The following is an 18,652-nucleotide window of genomic DNA, read 5'->3' as shown; positions in this document are numbered from 1 at the left end:
ATGGGAAGTGAGTTTTTTATGTGTTTGTTTTCATTCGCGTGGGCAACGTTGTGCCGTGCACATTAGTACCTGCTGGTGCCTTGTAGATATGTTAATAAACAGTACCTAAACGGTATCTAAAATGAACGAAACCAAGTGATTCATCATCTTTACCATTAGATAGACGAAGAAACCATTTAACACATAAACATGGACAGAGAAGAAAACTCTACAGGTTATGGGCCCAGGCGTGCCAATTCTATAGGAGGAAAATGGGAAAGGTTAGTCTTCAACGGAGATGAAAACAAGTATGAACTGTGTGAAGTAAAATTCCTTGGACATTTAAGAATGCTGGGTTTGAAAGAAACCATACTGTCCACTGCTGATGCCATCGACCAAGATAAGAATGAGGAGTGCTACGCTGAACTGATTCAATTTCTTGACGATAAAAGTTTGTCACTCATAATGCGCGAGGCCACAGATGATGGCAGAAAAGCTCTGCATATACTTCGGAGTCATTACGCCAGCCCGGGCAAGCCTAGAATTATAGCCCTGTACACCGAACTAACATCATTAAAGAAAGATACTAACGAGACAGTAACAGACTACATTATTCGAGCTGAGAAAGCAGTGACTTCCTTGAGAAACGCGAAAGAGGTAATAAGTGATGGACTGATTATAGCAATGATTCTAAAGGGCCTCCCAGAACCCTACAAACCCTTCGCCATTTATATAACACAGAGCAGCGAAGAAATGACGTTCATACAGTTCAAAGGCAAACTGCGAAACTTTGAAGAAACAGAAAAGTTTGAATGTAAAGCCAAAGATGACATCTCAACAGTGACCTGCTACGGATGTGGAAACCGAGGTCACGTAACGCGCAACTGCCGACAAAGGGGGATGCGGAAGTGGTGCAACTATCACAAAAGTTCAACTCACAGTGACAAGACATGCCAGAGAAGGGACAAATACAAAGACAAGGCGAAACAAACAGCAGAAAGATACGAACGTAACAACTGGTGCAGTTACCATAAAAGTTTTACACACAATGACGAGCTGTGCTCACTCTAGGACCCAAACTGTTTTAGTGAAAAGTGCTAAAGACTCAAATTTTTCTTTAGCAATTTGCAATTTCGCTTAGCAAGAAATGCTAAAAGAACAATTTTCTTTTTGGCAAAGTAATTTTTTTTAGCAAGATATGTTATACTTCTAAATGTTTCTTGCACTGACATAATATTGAAAAATGAATTGTCATTGTAGTTTGTTGGTGTTTCAATCGTGTTTGCAAGCTTGTTTCCTGCCTTTGTCTTTCCATGTTCTTGATTTATGTTCATAGCATGCTTATTTATTCTTGAATCCTCTTATTTTGATCATTTCATCAACTGTATATATGTAATGAAATTGTGTGTTTAATTTAACCCGCTTAATCTGGTTTACGGAGTCCATATTTTTCATTATAATTATATCTAACATCTGGTGTGATGTGCTTTGCATTCTTTGCTATCTATGCACCTTTTAGCCCTTAGTCACCCTCTGTAGTATATGCTGACTGGCCTGTGTGGGTATGTTTGTGTGTGTATAATTGGGATCCGTGTGTGTGTGTGTGTGTTTAGGGGGAGGGGGGTGTCTTTATGGGTAGGATGAAGGGAGCTCAGGCAGTTAAAATCAATGGTTGTTTCTTATAAATTAATCTCATAACCCAAATATAATGATATCCACCATTAATTTCTCAAATGAAATACTTGCAGTCAAAACTTTGAACCATGTGCGTCAAAACGCTCTGAAAACAAAGTACACTTGGTTGATATATCCTGGTTCATCTGTGAGTTCTTCCAAAGTTCTGTCAGGGTTGATATTATGTAGAAAATACGTCTTTAGAATGGTTATATCGTGTTTTTATCCCTAACTGAGAAAGCTAACAGAATATTCAAATATGTTACCTCACTTTTTAGATAAGTTTTTGTCATACGTAAAGTCGGATCATTTATTTTAAACAAACCTCGCTATAATCTTGTTCACTAATGTGCGAGAATTGCCGACATTATCAGCGCAACTCGGAAATTGATCATTTTATATGTAAGGTCCGATGCTATTGGAAGACGTAATTTGCGGTCAACCAATAAGAAGCTTCGAAACTCAGGGGCGTTGGTTATAAATCAAAACATCGAAGATGGACACGAAAGGCAGGGCCTGAATTTCATTTTTCAGAATGGGGGGGATTTCCCCCCCTCAGTGACTCAAATGGGGGGGATTTACACAGTTTGGGGGGATTTATACAGTTTGTGGGGAACGCTACTTGTGGGCTTAAATAGCTTAGGTCTTACCTTCTGCCACTACTCAGATTGAAGATCTCTACAGTATGTAACCTTTTGTCACCATTTGAGGTATCCTTTTTAGTAGACTTTTCATTTTGATATCTCCAAATTTGGATAGCATTGTCAGACAAAGGCCGGGTGGATAAATGCAAGTATTATTCCCACCAGCCGTCTAAGATATGGACTGTTCAGTTTCGGGTGGAGGGTAGAAAACCACCACAAAATGAAAGAGATCCTTTACAGTATGACATTGCTGACTGACTGTATTATGCCATCAAACACCAATAGCCTTTTTCTAGCAGTGCGAGTAAGGCTCTAGGAAGAGTTTGGAAGGTTGTGTGCCTTTTAATTAAGCTAATTTTACAACCTCCTTAGTGTTGCTTTACACAGCTGCTTCTTCCTCATCTTCATGCACTATTCTTTAAGTGTCACTGCTTTGTTTAATTATAAAAAAAGAAAAAAATCAGTCTGTTCTTAATAGCACTCAATGAATTTATTGACACAACAAGTCTAACTTAAAATCTAACTTAAACCAGTCTGCTGACTTTTCAGGATTCTCTTAACTATGTTTGTGTTATTTGTCTCTTCTTTTAGTGACCATCTCTTTAATCAGTGACCTTTGCTTTTTCCTTTTATAACATTTTTATATCATCTTTTTTATCAACTTTATCATTTTTCTATTCTCATGTCTGATCTGATCATCCCTGTCCTCTGTTTAATGTCTACAATTAAAATAAGAAAACACTATCAAACTGTTGTTAACACTGAATGAATTTACAAACTTTGTTTCAGTCCACATATAGAACGTTAACATGACAACAGTCTTTGTTGACTTTTCAGGATTCTCTTCTACCATATAGCCCTGTCTCCTGTGTCATATGCCATCTTTAATTTAAAAAAAATCAAATTGTTCTCAACACTGAACAATTCATCTTTGCTGAGTGCAGGATTCTTGTACATATGTAGTCTTTCCTACTCTTTCTCCTAGTGGTCATCCATTTTGTCAGCATCAGCGTCCTTTGCTTTTCCTTGTAAATACTTTTTTCTTATAGCCATGCTCTGATCTAATCCCCTTTGCAACGTCGACGTTAACGTTAGCGGTCTCGTCCTGTGTATTCTCAACGGTATCACTCACACTGCTATTACCACCATCGGATTCAGGAGTTTTCCTCTTAGCAGGGGAAACTTCTGCCACTGCACTTGTACGTTTTAGCCAGCGGTCCATGTTTGTTTTACCACTAAAGTCCGAGAGAGGAAGAGTGTGTGCGCTGTATCTGTGTGTGTGAACTGTCTGTGTCTGCTGTTTTTTTTTCTGAGTAGGCTACGGGGGGAGAGGGGGGTCAGTCAGTAAAAAGAGGGTTCAATTCAAGTAACCTTGAGAACAGAAGGTAGTCGCGCATTCACACTGATCCATTATTAGATTGACGTTGTCAGGCAATGCAGTAATGTGTGCGGGAATCTCTCACATTAGAATCGTTAAAGGTGTGGGAATTAAAAAAAAATATATGCGCGATACCCGCAATCCCGCGCCCAAATTCAGGCCCTGAAAGGTACTGTTTATCTTGAGAAATCGCAATTGTTTGATGGATTTTGCTTAAACTTTAAATGACTTTCGCATAAAATGTGAATATAGATGATTTTCTTTTCGCAAATTGGAATAAAACTTCGCAATTTGCGGACGTGCGAGCGGCTAGCGTGAGCCCAGATGAGACATACCGAAATAGAGACCAGCACAAAGATGATGCAAAACAAACTGCTGAAAGATAACAACATGATAAAGAAGAAACATTTGTGTTTACAGTCAGTCATACAACTTTCCCTGAGAACATCAAGAAAAACGGATTAATGGTGGATTGTGGAGCAACCGCTCACATTATTACAGACATGAACAGCTTCACGATGTTTGAGGAGAATTTCAACCCAAGTGCCCACTACATGGAATTGGCAGATGGAACGAGAATGAACAACGTTGCACTGAGACGAGGAGACGCAGAGGTGCTGCTACAGGACGTGAGAGGGAGAATTGTCACAGTCACACTAAAGAAGGCCTTGTTCATACCAACATACCCCCAGAGCATCATCTCTGTACAAGCTGCTACCAATGATGGGGCCAAGGTGATCTTTGAAGAGGGACGGAATGAACTGATAAACAGAGATGGAAGTGTGTTCATGAGCGGCTGTATTACTTGACCACGGTAAATCACCTTAGACACAATGTCAGTGCATCAGTTAATGATATGATGTCCCAGGACAAAGTTAATCTAACTTGTGATGTTAAAACATGGCATGAGATAATGGGGCACTGTAATGTTGATGATGTGTTGAAATTGCCTGAAGTGGTAGAAGGCATGAAAATCACTGGAAATACGAAACTAGACTGTAATGTATGCATTGAGGGAAAATTCATAAACACCAGAAACAGGAAGCCTGATGCAAAAGCTACTAAACCTCTAGATCTTGTACACACAGATTTAGTTGGCCCCATTGAGCCAATATCTCATGAAGGATATAAATATGCAGTGTCATTCACAGATGATTATTCAGGTGCAGTGTCTGTTTACTTCCTTAAGAATAAAAGCGACACAACTCTAGCCACAGAAAAATTCCTTGCAGATGCAGCACTGTACGGTACAGTTAAATGCATTCGATCTGACAACGGTACAGAATACACAGGCAATGTGTTCCAATCACTTCTGCGAGAAAGAGGAATAAGGCATGAAACGTCATCGCCTTACTCCCCTCATCAGAATGGTACAGCCGAAAGACAGTGGTGGACCGTTTTTGAAATGGGAAGGTGCCTGCTACTAGAGAAAGGGTTACCAAAAACACTCTGGCCTTATGCGATCCAAACTGCAGCTCACATTCGAAACAGATGTTTTAGTGACAGGACACAAAATACTCCATATTTCCTGTTAACAGGAAGGAAGCCAGACCTCTCAAAAATGTGGATTTTTGCGTCTGACTGCTATGGGTACAAACACGATCATAACAAATTGGATCCTAGATGTGACAGGGGAATATTCATAGGCTATAGCAGGAACAGCCCTGCTTATTTAGTATACAATCCAGAAACCAGGAAGGTTTCAAAACACAGATTAGTGAAATTTATCAGGAAGTACAATGTTGAACAGCAGACTCAAACTGATGATGATGACTACGAACTCCCAAAATACAGAGATAGGATATGTGATAGTGAGAGCAGAAATGACAAATCACAAAGTGAGAACCAGGACATAGATGCAAATTGTGAGACCACAAACACAGACAACAAAGATGAATCAAAAGATGATGACACCACAGAAACCGAAGTTGAAGAGATTGATGGAAACTTTGCAGGGACACCAACAACAATCAACCAAAAACAATACCATTCAGAAAGGGAAAAGAGACCCCCAAAATACTTACAAGATTACATAACAGTCTCCAAAGATAAGATAACCAATGCAAATGTTGATTCTTGTTACAGGGCAGTGTTCGGGATTCCCCAAACATATAGAGATGCCATCATGTCACCTGAAGCTTCTAGGTGGGAACAGGCTATGAAGGAAGAAATGGCTTCACTTAAAGAAAACGACACATTTGAATTGGTGACTTTGCCAAAGGATAGAAACACAGTGGGGGGGAGACGGGTCTATGCTTTGAAAGAAAAATGCAGACACAGGAAAAATTTTCAAAGCTAGATATGTTGCTAAAGGATACAAACAAACAGAAGGAATAGATTACCATGAGACATTTGCTCCTACAGCAAATCTCACTCAGTGCGAGCACTGATGCAGATAGCGGCACAGAATGACTTTTCTGTACATCAGATGGATGTGAAAACGGCATACTTACAGTACATGCCCCCATTGAAGAAGATATCTATTTAGATCAACCAGAGGGTTTCGAAGAGGCAACGGAAACAGGAGGGAAACTAGTGTACAAGTTGAAAAAATCCCTATATGGCCTCAAACAATCTGGAAGAAATTGATACAAACTTTTAAACGATCATTTGGAACAAAACAACTTCGAGAGAAATCGGGTAGATCACTGTGTATACAGGAAACAGATTGAAAATGACACAATCATAGTAATCATCTGGGTAGACAACTTGATCATTGCAGCAAGTACTGAGGATCAGCTAAACAGGTTCAAGGAAACAATGAAGTCTCAATTTAATATGAAAGATTTAGGACAAATATCATATTTTTTGGGCATCCAGTTTGAACAAAAAGAAGGAGAAATCAAAATGAGTCAAGAAAAATACATAATCAAAATGCTTGAGAGGTTCGGAATGTCCGACTGTAAACCTAGAGCTACACCAAATGAGTTGAAAATGGAATGTAACAGAAATGTAGAAGAAAACAACACTGAAATAGAAAATCCCAAAGATTACAGAGAAATTGTTGGAAGCTTGATCTATCCAATGACGTGCACCAGACCTGACATCAGTTGGATTGTCAGTAAACTGTCACAATCCTTAGCAAAACCTAAAGTACAAGACTTGGTGGCAGCCAAACATGTTTTAAGATACTTGAAGGGTACTTCTCACTGCGAGCTATGTTTCAAGAAAACAGATGAACACTTGAGTCTGTCAGCATTCAGTGATTCAGATTGGGCATCCTCTGTAGAGGACAGATGTAGTACCACAGGTTACTGTTTCAGTCTGACAAAACAAGGCCCTGCAATATCTTGGAAGTCTAAGAAACAACCCACAGTGGCACTGTCAACTTGCGAAGCTGAGTATATTGGCTTAGCAAACACAACTCAGGAAAGCATCTACCTAATGCAGTTATTAAATGATTTGGATTCAAATGTTTACAATTGTACAACAATTTATGGTGACAATCAGGGAGCCATAGCTCTGAGTAAAAATCCAGTACATAGGTCAAGGTGTAAGCACATTGATGTGAAATACCATTTCATTCGTGATGTACTTAGGGCAGGAAGAATAACTATTAAATACTGTCCAACAGAAAACATGGTTGCAGACATACTCACTAATGGGGCTTTTCCACTACCAACGCGGCCGAGTTGGGCTGAGCTGTGCGGTGCTGAGTTGGGCTGAGTCGAGCTGAGTGGGGCTGTTGGCATTGCATTTCGACTACAACCGCGCTGAACCGTGCTGGCTGGAAGTGGGTGGACACATTGGGTGGAGTTAGCGAAAGTGGGTGGACGTCACGTGATGTTGTTAGGCGGTGCAAACAGTGACATCAGTGAGCTTTTAAGCGGTAGTCTCACGACCCGGATAGTAAACAATAAACATGGAGGACATGGAGTCGTTAGTGTTGCTGGTCTTGGTGCTGTGGCTTGTTGTCACCGACAACGCCAACAGATACTGGCAAAAGCGTATACAGTAGATGAGGCGAGGCGCATAAGGCTTCAGAAAGCCTTCTTCTGGGTTTACGGTGTTTACAGATGGTGGTTAAAGATCCCAGCGTGCTTGCGGGGCATGTGTGGGCATGTGAGGACACTCCTCCTCACCAATCAGTGCACAGAGGACTGTCTCCTCACGCCCCTAGCCCCACTCGGCTCGGTTGGGCTCACTTCAGCCCCACTGCAAAACGGTGCGAGTTTTGGGTGCTGAGTAAGGCTGAAGTGAGCTCAGTCGTGCTGCTCTGAGGTAGTCGAAACGCGAGCCGTGTTGGGCTGAAGTGAGCTGAAAAAGGGTCGTGGAAAAGGCCCATAAATCTGTACCAAAAATTAGAATCCTGCAGTTTAAAAATTTGCTGTTTGGAAATTAGATATACTTGATAATGGTTGTGTATGGTTTGTGAAGATGAGAACAAGTGGGGGTGTTGAGTTATGTTCTCATACAAATATTATTTGTGTTAATTTGTGTTATTAATGGTTTCCTACCATGTGTGAATGTGTGATGTTTTGACTCTGCAACATGTGCAGTGTCTCACCGGGGACTCTTATTTTGACCTGTGTGCAATCTGTCGGAAGTGAGGTTTTATGTGTTTGTTTTCATTCGCGTGGGCAACGTTGTGCCGGCACATGAGTACCTGCTGGTGCCTTGTAGATATGTTAATAAACGGTACCTAAAATGGACGAAACCGAGTGATTCATCATCTTTACCATTAGATAGACGAAGAAAACATTTACCACATAAACATGGACAGAGAAGAAAACTCTACACTGGTAATCTTTTATATTGGTAAAGTTGTTTATAGGACCATTTCTCAGTGTCTTTGTTTTTTTAATCAATAGTTTTTCAGTAATAACTTAATATTTAACATATCACTCAATTTTAATCGCAAAAAGAGAAAATCGCAACAACTTCTCGCAACTTTCACTTCCTCCCGCAATGTAATCGCAACAAAAACCAGTGTTAAGTGCAGCTCAGGTTTCTCTTCATTGACGCATAAATCTTTCGCCTTTTGGCCCCGGTCACACCGCCCGAACTTTGCTGGAGCGTTCCTTGAACGGTAGGGAGGGGGGGCCGAATTTCGACAACGCTCGTCACCGCGCACAAAATGGGAAAAAAAAATCGAAAACACGGGTGTTGGCTTAGCGGTGCACCGCTGAAGCCGGCGTTGCTTTAGCGTTGGTTTAGCGGTGACGCGAGCGTTGGTATAGCGGCGTTCTGCGCATGCGGGCTTTGGCTCGGCGGGGGTATTGAGGTATTTCACCTGACGTCACAGGGTCACGTGACGCCCCGGTGTCCACCATTTTGGACGGCAAGCTAGCTAATGTCAACAACAGTAGCTAGTATGTTACTGTAGCAATATTTACGTTCAGTCATTTGGATGACTGTTAAAACCTTTCAGTCTCAAGTTTTTCCTTCACTGGATTTACTAGTTTACTGAGCTAGCGCGCGATGGCTCCCGGCTTGGCCGGAGAGCGCGCTAGCTCAGTAATCTAGTAAATCCAGTAAAGGAAAAACTTGAGACTGAAAGGTTTTAAGTCATCCAAATGACTGAACGTAAATATTGCTACAGTAACATACCAGCTACGATGTTGTTGACATTAGCTAGTGCTAACAGCTAGTTGCTAATACACTGCTACAACTACACCGACCCTAATAATACAGTTCTTAGTCATTGCCTGGTAACAGCAAATTTATAACGGGCCATGTCTCAACAGACTAAGAAGTTATTTCAATGACATTTTAATAACATTTTGTTTATCCTGAGGACCGAAAGTAAATGAAAATGTGAACAAACCTTAGCTTTAATCAGATGGCGACCACCGGCTCCAGGGACGACCCGCTGATGTAGGCATGTTACCCAGCCTGACACAAAATATTTGTAGGCATCCAAACTCGTATACGCTTTCAGATCAATACCTGTGTATGGCAATGGGTTTTTAACGACATAGGTATACAGATCATGTGGGCCAAAGTCAGGTAAAGACGAGGGCTTCGTGTACTTCCGTACGTCAGTGAACAATCCTGGTGGAAGCAGGTAAACGTCGTTCTCTAAGCCTGCTAACCTCAATTTTTGCAAATACCTCTCCCTCTGCTCGCCCTGTAAATGCCCTACGTCGCTGGATAGTGAAGGTGTTTTCTGCATCTCGCTCCTTTTTCTTTTATGTTTTTCGTTTGTCGCCTTCCTCGCATTCAAACTGATTCGAGCCGTGCCTTCCAAAATGGCAGCATCACATGACTTGGTCACGTGAGTGAAATACCTCAATAAAGTTGGTTTAGCACCAATCATAGCAAGTCTCTCAGCATCCATGGTGATACAGTTTTACTGTAACTTTGAGCAAATTCGATATAGATGAGGTCTGAACTCAACGGCAGGTCGATTCCAAATGAGCTCCTGGTCCATTTCTCCCCGTATTTATAGCCAAATTCTGGTCCCGCTCCGACACCTCTATACCAACGCCAAACCAAAGTTCATCGCCGCCATGGATAGCTGCTTCAACGCCCGACACCGTTCCAGCAACCCCGTGTCCGCTCGTAAAACGCTTACAACCGCTCCACCAAAGTTTGTGCAACGTTTAATCGCCGCCCGGGCAACGCTGGCGAAGCAGCGGTGGTCCAGCGTTCAAGATTTCTGCGTTGGCCTAGCGGACCCAAGCGTCCACGAACTTGCGTCTAGCGGTGCCAAACTTTGACTGGGCATTGGTGCAGCACGGGTGAACTTTGCCGGGGCGGAAAATTTCCCCCTCCTCACCGCTCGCAATATTTTGTGCAGCTCAAAACCTTCGGAGCGGTAGGAGGGCCCCTCGAGAAACATCAGCGGTGGCCGAGCGTATACGGCGTTGCTTTAATGGGGGCCAACTTTTGTTAAACGGTGGTGAACGGTTACGAGCGGTGATGAATTTTTTTCACCGCTCCAGGAACGCTCCGGCAAAGTTCGGGCGGTGTGACCGGGGCCTTTACTAAAGATTTCCGTGGAGAGAAATGTTAATGAGTTCAGTATAGACCCTTTTCAGTCACGTGACCTTCGTAAACGCGACCGCCATTTTGGACATGTAGTGGACTTCGGCTCGAATCAGTTTGAATGCGAGGAAGGCGACAAACGAAAAACATAAAAGAAAAAGGAGCGAGATGCAGAAAACACCTTCACTATCCAGCGATGTAGGGCATTTACAGGGCGAGCAGAGGGAGAGGTATTTGCAAAAATTGAGGTTAGCAGGCTTAGAGAACGACGTTTACCTGCTTCCACCAGGATTGTTCACTGATGTACGGAAGTACACGAAGCCCTCGTCTTTACCTGACTTCGGCCCACATGATCTGTATATCTATGTCGTTAAAAACCCATCGCCATACACATACACGCCAACGTCCGAGGTTCCAGAGCACGCTCCGGCTTGCTCCAGGAGTGCTCCGGCCGAGGTTCCGGAGCGCGCTCCGGCTTGCTCCCCCTCAAATTAAGCAGCGCACTCTGGCTTGCTCCCCCTCAAATTAAGCAGCGCGCTCTGGCTTGCTTCCCCTCAAATTAAGCAGCGCGCTCTGGCTTGCTCCCCCTCAAATTAAGCAGCATGCTCCGGCGTGCTCCGGAGCAAGCCGGAGCGCGCTGCTTAATTTGAGGGGGAGCAAGCCGGAGCGCGCTGCTTAATTTGAGGGAGAGCAAGCCGGAGCGCACTCCGGAACCTCGGACGTTGGCTCCGGCAGCTATTTACACTGGATCCGGTGTAAATAGCTGCCGGATCATAATTACAGTAAACTAGTAAATACAGTAAAGGAAAAACTTGAGACTGAAAGGTTTTAACAGTCATCCAAATGACTGAACGTAAACATTGCTACAGTAACATACTAGCTACTATGTTGTTGACATTAGCTAGTCAACAGTAGCTACTACAGAAGAACAAAGAGGTTACAATGGGTTATTTTAGCCTATTTGGTTACACACTCGCTGCCACAGAATGTTAACAGCAATGTAATGCCTTTTCTGGCTAATTTTATTCGTCTTACCTCCAACAAAGTGGTCACTACACAAGCGCTGGTATGCCAAGGGCTGCCAATCTGTTAATGGCTGCTATCCATCTTCTCTGTCAGGACCCGATAAAATGATAACCCTTGCCTTGTTTGTTGATGGTTACTACATCCAGGTGCACAACAATATAGTGGCATGATGGAAGTCTTGCTGAAAGTAAAAACTTTCTTTGCTGCCGTTCCTCAATGTTGGCTGTGGTAAACTACCGGTAGTACACGTCCAAAATGGTGGCCATGTTTGTCGTGACGTCACGTGAAAAGGGTCCATATTTTTGTAGGCTTTGCTCTGGTGGAGCTGAACATTTTTAGTCAACAAATGTTAGAACTGTTGATCTTTTTGTATTGAAGCATCTCCCACACGCCCCAAAAGGCGATGTCTCTCTTCAAAAGGATCCAGCTGTTGGGGGCGGAGTCTAGCTGTGTTTACCTTTCTGGATTTTCATATGTGGAAGTGGTATATTTAAAGCCATTAGCTGCAGTAAATTATCATTTCTTTGTATTTTGACCAGGATCAAGTGTGGTATCTATTCTAATCAATTTAATATCTGATTTGTTCTCTAAATGAGAGTGTTACATCAAGTAAATTTTTTAGAGCAAGGAGCTGGGATAGGGGTTTGCTCTTTTGGCTCCATATACCAACCTGATATTGTAATGCCTCTATCTTTGTTCTAGGAAAAGTTTTTTTTTTTCTTATTTGGCACACTCTTTTTAAATGAAGTTGATAAATGGGTTTTTTAGAGTAGAAAATAAAAATAGGAATTTGGTCCTTTTATTCTATACTCTCATATGGTGTTATAGTAGATTTAGGAATAGTTACCTTATTTTAAAAAAGAAAGAAAAAATCTTTATTTTGCCTGCCCTAACTTTTTCCCTATTTTCTGGTTTTCTCCATGCTCAACAACACAGGTGTAGAATTGGGTGTGGGCGGTATGGGCGTGTCCCTACCAATATTTCTGATTGAAGAAAAAAAATCACACAAAGCACACAAAGGGTTACTGTAGGTTTCCACTGGGCGAAACACCACGCCCAATTTGCTCATGAATATTCACTCTGGGGGCATGGTTTATTTCAAACATGTAAACAAACAATGAATAAATAAGCAGATAACAAGAAAAACAAAACAGCATTTGCAACAATAACACGTAAAAAGCCACTAAATTAGAAAATAAACCTTAAATAATGTATGTAATAATATACCAAAATGGGCAGCACGGTGGTGTAGTGGTTAGCGCTGTCGCCTCACAGCAAGAAGGTCCGGGTTCGAGCCCCGGGGCCGGCGAGGGCCTTTCTGTGTGGAGTTTGCATGTTGTCCGCGTGGGTTTCCTCCTGGGCCCTGTACTACGAAGCGGGTTTTCTGGCTTACCAGGGTAACTTCGAGAGTAACTTGATCACGTGCAGCGTAACTTCCCGATTAACCCATACTACGAAAGTTGGCTATGTTCAAACCGAGGTATGCTGCCATGGCAACTTACGCTGCATCTCAAACCTGCTCGTCTCAGGTTATGTTCTTGGTTAACCCGAGGTTTCCGATTAACCACACCCTTTTTAAACACCACCTCTCCACCGACATTTCCTCTAGAGACAATGCCAGCGTACCTGGATGACCCGTGCGATATCGGAGCGCAGATTAGAGATGGGATTTATGGCTCTTTGATGGGATCCGCATCTTTGTGATCCGTTCTTTGAAAAGAGCCGTTCAAAAGACTGCCTCATTTGGCTCTTTTTAAATATTTATTCAGTTTTAAGAAGACAGCGTCTAAAGAAGCCAGATCCCTCTGCTTAGACAGTGACATCAATATTTCTGGACATACCTTTAATATAAAGCAACCTAGACTTACATTATTGTAACCCCTAAACGCTCATAAATAACCATTAAAAAACAATGAGGGCTTCAATGAATGTCCATGCAGAACGGGTAGGTTTCTGGGTAGGTTAGCCTCCGTTCGTAGTACAGGGCCCTGGTGCTCTGGTTTCCCCCACAGTCCAAAGACATGCAGGTTAGGTTAACTGGTGACTCTAAATTGACCGTAGGTGTGAATGTGAGTGTGAATGGTTGTCTGTGTCTATGTGTCAGCCCTGTGATAACCTGGGCCCTGTACTACGAACGGAGGCTAACCTACCCAGAAGCAACCCAGGGTTTCCCCGCTAAACCGGGGTTGACAAAACCTGGTTATCTTGTTTGGGGTTAAACGGTACTACGACGCCAGTTATGAAGTTGATTTGTTGAACCTGGTTTAACTTAATCAGGGTTAATGCGCGTTCACGTTAAAGGGGAGGTTATCAGCGCAAATCCCCACTGTTCACAATGGCACGGTCGCCGTGCTTCACGGAGGAAGAATGCGCTGTCATAATGCAAAGCTATGAGGAGTTCAAAACAACATTAAGAGCAAAATCTAACACAGCGGCTGCCAATAAGGAGCGGCAAGCATGTTGGCAACGAATTGCCGATCGGGTAAATGCGCAAGTAGATTCTCCCTTCTATATGTTCCAGAACAGAAGTATAGGATGAGAGAAAGCTTCATGATCAATCACAAGTCACAGAAAATGGTCCTTCGACGTGGCCCCAGTCATATATAGCTTGTTTAATGTCCGAAAAATCCTGAATAAAATTTGGCATGGTAAATTCATGGAGTAGCCTACTTAAGCTGATATGTGCACAGAGTCACATGAATTAGGATGACTGACTGTTCAGTCCCTTTGACTAAGTTGGTGTATGTCCTGTGAACATTTCAGAGGCAACAGCAGTGCCAAACGCACCTGGCAACAGGTGAAAATGAAATATAAAAACATCATTCATAATGGTGTGCGCGTGCAAGCAAGCATTCATTTGCCTTTTATTTATTCAAGTTTTATCTGTTTGCCTAATAGTTCAAATTGTTTTGTATATAGTTTATAATGTTGTTGTGTGATATTAATGATAATATTGTGGGGAAACTACTTTGCACGGACGTTCATTTAATTTATTCTATCGTCATTTTGTTTGTTCTATTTTTGTGTATTTTATTTATTTATCTGTTTGTCTAGTTGTATCTATTTTGTATCTCAGACTTAAATATTTTTGTAAAACAAGTGTTTTTTTTTTTAAATATTCTTGCGTTCTTGGTAACTATGTTCTTGAGTGGGTTCTTTTTTTTTTTTTTTTTTTTACAGAAAAGCCGTTCTGCATGGACATTCATTGAAGCCCTCATTGTTTTTTAATGGTTATTTATGAGCGTTTAGGGGTTACAATAATGTAAGTCTAGGTTGCTTTATATAAAAGGTATGTCCAGAAATATTGATGTCACTGTCTAAGCAGAGGGATCTGGCTTCTTTAGACGCTGTCTTCTTAAAACTGAATAAATATTTAAAAAGAGCCAAATGAGGCAGTCTTTTGAACGGCTCTTTTCAAAGAACGGATCACAAAGATGCGGATCCCATCAAAGAGCCATAAATCCCATCTCTAATCTGCGCTCCGATATCGCACGGGTCATCCAGGTACGCTGGCATTGTCTCTAGAGGAAATGTCGGTGGAGAGGTGGTGTTTGAAAAGGGTGTGGTTAATCGGAAACCTCGGGTTAACCAAGAACATAACCTGAGACGAGCAGGTTTGAGATGCAGCGTAAGTTGCCATGGCAGCATACCTCGGTTTGAACATAGCCAACTTTCGTAGTATGGGTTAATCAGGAAGTTACGCTGCACGTGATCAAGTTACTCTCGAAGTTACCCTGGTAAGCCAGAAAACCCGCTTCGTAGTACAGGGCCCTGGCGACTTGTCCAGGGTGTACCCTGCCTTTCGCCCATAGTCAGCTGGGATAGGCTCCAGCTTGCCTGCGACCCTGTAGAAGGATAAAGCGGCTACAGATAATGAGAGAGAGAGAAAACAAAAGAAAACAAGACAAAAATACAAACAAGGATGCACTAAGCAGTTTTGAGTTTACATGTCTGAAAAGGAGTGGGCTGAAGTAAAAACTTATTTAATTCCACCCCTCTACTTTAGTCAATATAAATTGATTATCAAGCTTCCTTATATATATATATATATGTGCTGTCAAAAATGTCGCGTTATTAACGCGTTAACTTGACTCAATTTTAACGGCGATAATTTTTTCATCGCGAGATTAACGCTCTGTGACATGATGCCACGCCCCACACAGCCAGAGTCCTCTGCCCTCCCCCGAAGAGCCACGGTGTTCGGCTTAGGTTTCGTTTTCCCATCGGCGGCTCCAGCCCCACTTTGTAGTGGCTGTGACAAGACGTGTTATGCTCTGCAATTAAAAAAAAAACATTGGTACAACCAGTGTTCGAACTATGCCGATATTTTCGGGGGGTCCCTTTATTCCCTTGGGGCGGTGCTTGCGCTTGTCTCAGAGCGCGGCTCTCCATCGCGCGCTCACTTCGGATATGCAAATGCTTCCCGTTACACACGATTGCTATGTCAATAAACATCATTTTGACAATATTTTAGAGACCCCCAACATTTCCCAAGTCATGTTTTCAAGGGATCTCATGTCTGTTTCAGGGGATCTCGGATCCCCCGAGTACCCCCGTAGTTCGAACGGTGAGCAAGCCCATTCACTTTTTTATGCTGATAAGAGAATTACAATGGTTTTTCATGTGACAAAAATGTGCGATTAAATTGCGATTAATCGCGAGTTAACTATGACAGTCGCGACATTAATCGCGATGAAATATTTTAATCGCTTGACAGCACTATATATATATATATATATATATATATATATATATATATATATATATACACACTGTATATTACTTATTACTTCAACTATTCAGATATCAATTCTCTATGACTATATCATATAATTAATTAATTATGTGTATATCCATATGTCTACACACAAGTTTACTACAAATCCCACACTCACAATGGAGAACAAAATAAAAACAAAACAAATAGATGAAGACTCAAAAAAGAAAATTTACACAATAAACAGCCAGTTATGATTAATCCCCTTCATCCTTATACCTTGTGAAAATCAAATTTTTGTACATCTTTTTAAACCGCTTCATGTCTGGACATCCCTTGAGGTCCTCATTTAAACTGTTCCACCGCTTTACCCCACAAACAGAAATACAAAAACTTTTCTTGGTTGTGCACACCCTATAATTTTTAAATTTAAACTAGACAGGGACACTCTAACGAGTGCAAACCCTGCCTTTTCCCTATTAAAATACATTGGGCGAAAATTTCGAAGTTCTGCCATGACCTTGACCTTTGACCTTTGACCTCCAAAATTTAATGGTTTCCTTCCTGGGTGATTGGCAACACATGTACAAAATTTGGTCCAAATCGATCCATTGGTTCTTGAGATATCTTGCAGACAGACAGACAGATACACACACACACAGACTGACGCAGGTGAAAATAATAACCCCTCCGACTACTGTCGGCGGGGTTAATAAACCCCTTAAATTATAACTCCCATCTCTTTCAGTGAACAGTTTTTGAATATTATGTGGTAGTTGATTATTGTTTGCTTTGAATAATATTTGTGCTGTTTGATAGTCCACCAGATCTGCAAATTTCAGTATTTCTGACTGTAAGAATAATGTGTAGGGACAGCCCAGTCCCGTCTAGGACTACAAATCCCATCAACTAACTTCCGCGATGACCTACGTCACGGCTGGGCGGGATCACCTACGTCACTTCCTCCATGACTGTATAGGTGACCCGGAAACCCTCAGTTCAGCCTCTTTGGTGCTGTGGACCATGCATAGTACAGACATAAAGAGACACCCTCTCATCAGAACATCCGAGATCAAGATGTCTGCCTTGCAAGAAAAGAAGACTCAGCGCGCTTTCGTGTTTACCGCTGGCCGGTAAAAATGCTACTTAAGTGTGCCGTCTCACTCATTTTGAGTTACAACCGATTTTATTTGTTCATTATAAGTCACGTTACGACTGCAGCCCAAAGCAATTAATTAAAAGTTAGAAGCGACCGGATTCCTTCTGACTTAATCGCTGTGCACATTGTTTGATCAGAGACTTTTCCTCACGAACGACGAAGTTCGGACCAAGGAATTCTCTGCGCCTTTTTACAGAAGCCTCCACGAGCTCTGTGAAACTCCGCCTCTTCGGGACATCTCGGCATAATCTTGCATAGAAGCAAATACTGGAAGTAAGGCTGGCATTTTGGGCAAAAACTAGTCTTAGGAATTAGCTTTATGAAGTAGTGTGAATTTAAACTCAGGAACTGTTTAATTGTGCACACTGTAGATACTCAGAGTGTTGAATTGATCATTGTTCTATATTGTCCTCTCAGTTGTTTTTAATAGATAGGTTGTTGCATGCTCTTTCTCTATCCTTTCTAACACCTTTAATTTCATTATTACACATATCTTGACCTCATCAAGATTTCAGTGGATTTAGTAATGTTATAAGCTAGTGGGTTAGCAACCACGGCTAGTCCCTTTGTCTCGACCACGAGGTGGAATCCCTTCCCCTAACACCACTTGAGAACATTCCAAACTTTACAGCCCCTCACACACACACACACACACAGACACACGCTCACAGACACGCACACACACACGCTCATCAAGTATATGACCATATTGTATATAATGTATTCGACTGCTATTGTTCATTTAGTACCTTTGTTATAATAAATTCAATTATCCTGTTAAACTGTGTGTCTGTTTTTGCTGATATATCCTTGAAGTCACACAATCTAAAAGAACTCCAAATTGCGTTCACCCAAGAGTATATGAATACTATTGGCTGTAGTGTCTATATAATACGGTAAGTAATACATTGTTGCTGCATTGGTAGTGATCATAATAATTTGGAATATACCATAATTTAGCTGTTTGGTAACTTATTATTAAACACCAAAATTAAAGGTATTATTACTGAGACTGATTTAATGAGACTGATCACTTAAGACCAATTGCACCCACAAATGTATTTGTATGATCCCGAGAACCAGCCTTGTGTATAATCCTTATTGCTCTTTTTTGGAGAATGAATAATGAATGTATTGTATTTTTG

General features: G+C 41.7%; 1 protein-coding gene and 1 non-coding gene across 2 annotated transcripts in view; both read left to right on the top strand.

The window, feature by feature from the left end:
- LOC132886843 (uncharacterized) overlaps positions 1–18,652 on the top strand; it is a 41,744-nt gene that overhangs the window by 19,517 nt on the left and 3,575 nt on the right. The window lies entirely within an intron of this gene.
- On the top strand, positions 12,147–12,338 carry LOC132897951 (U2 spliceosomal RNA). Its single transcript, XR_009656416.1, has one exon. It is a non-coding gene; the product is annotated as a U2 spliceosomal RNA (small nuclear RNA).

The sequence above is a fragment of the Neoarius graeffei genome, chromosome 1, assembly GCF_027579695.1.
Source record: "Neoarius graeffei isolate fNeoGra1 chromosome 1, fNeoGra1.pri, whole genome shotgun sequence".
Lineage (NCBI taxonomy): Eukaryota > Metazoa > Chordata > Actinopteri > Siluriformes > Ariidae > Neoarius > Neoarius graeffei.
This window is presented reverse-complemented; position numbering and strand designations above follow the sequence as displayed.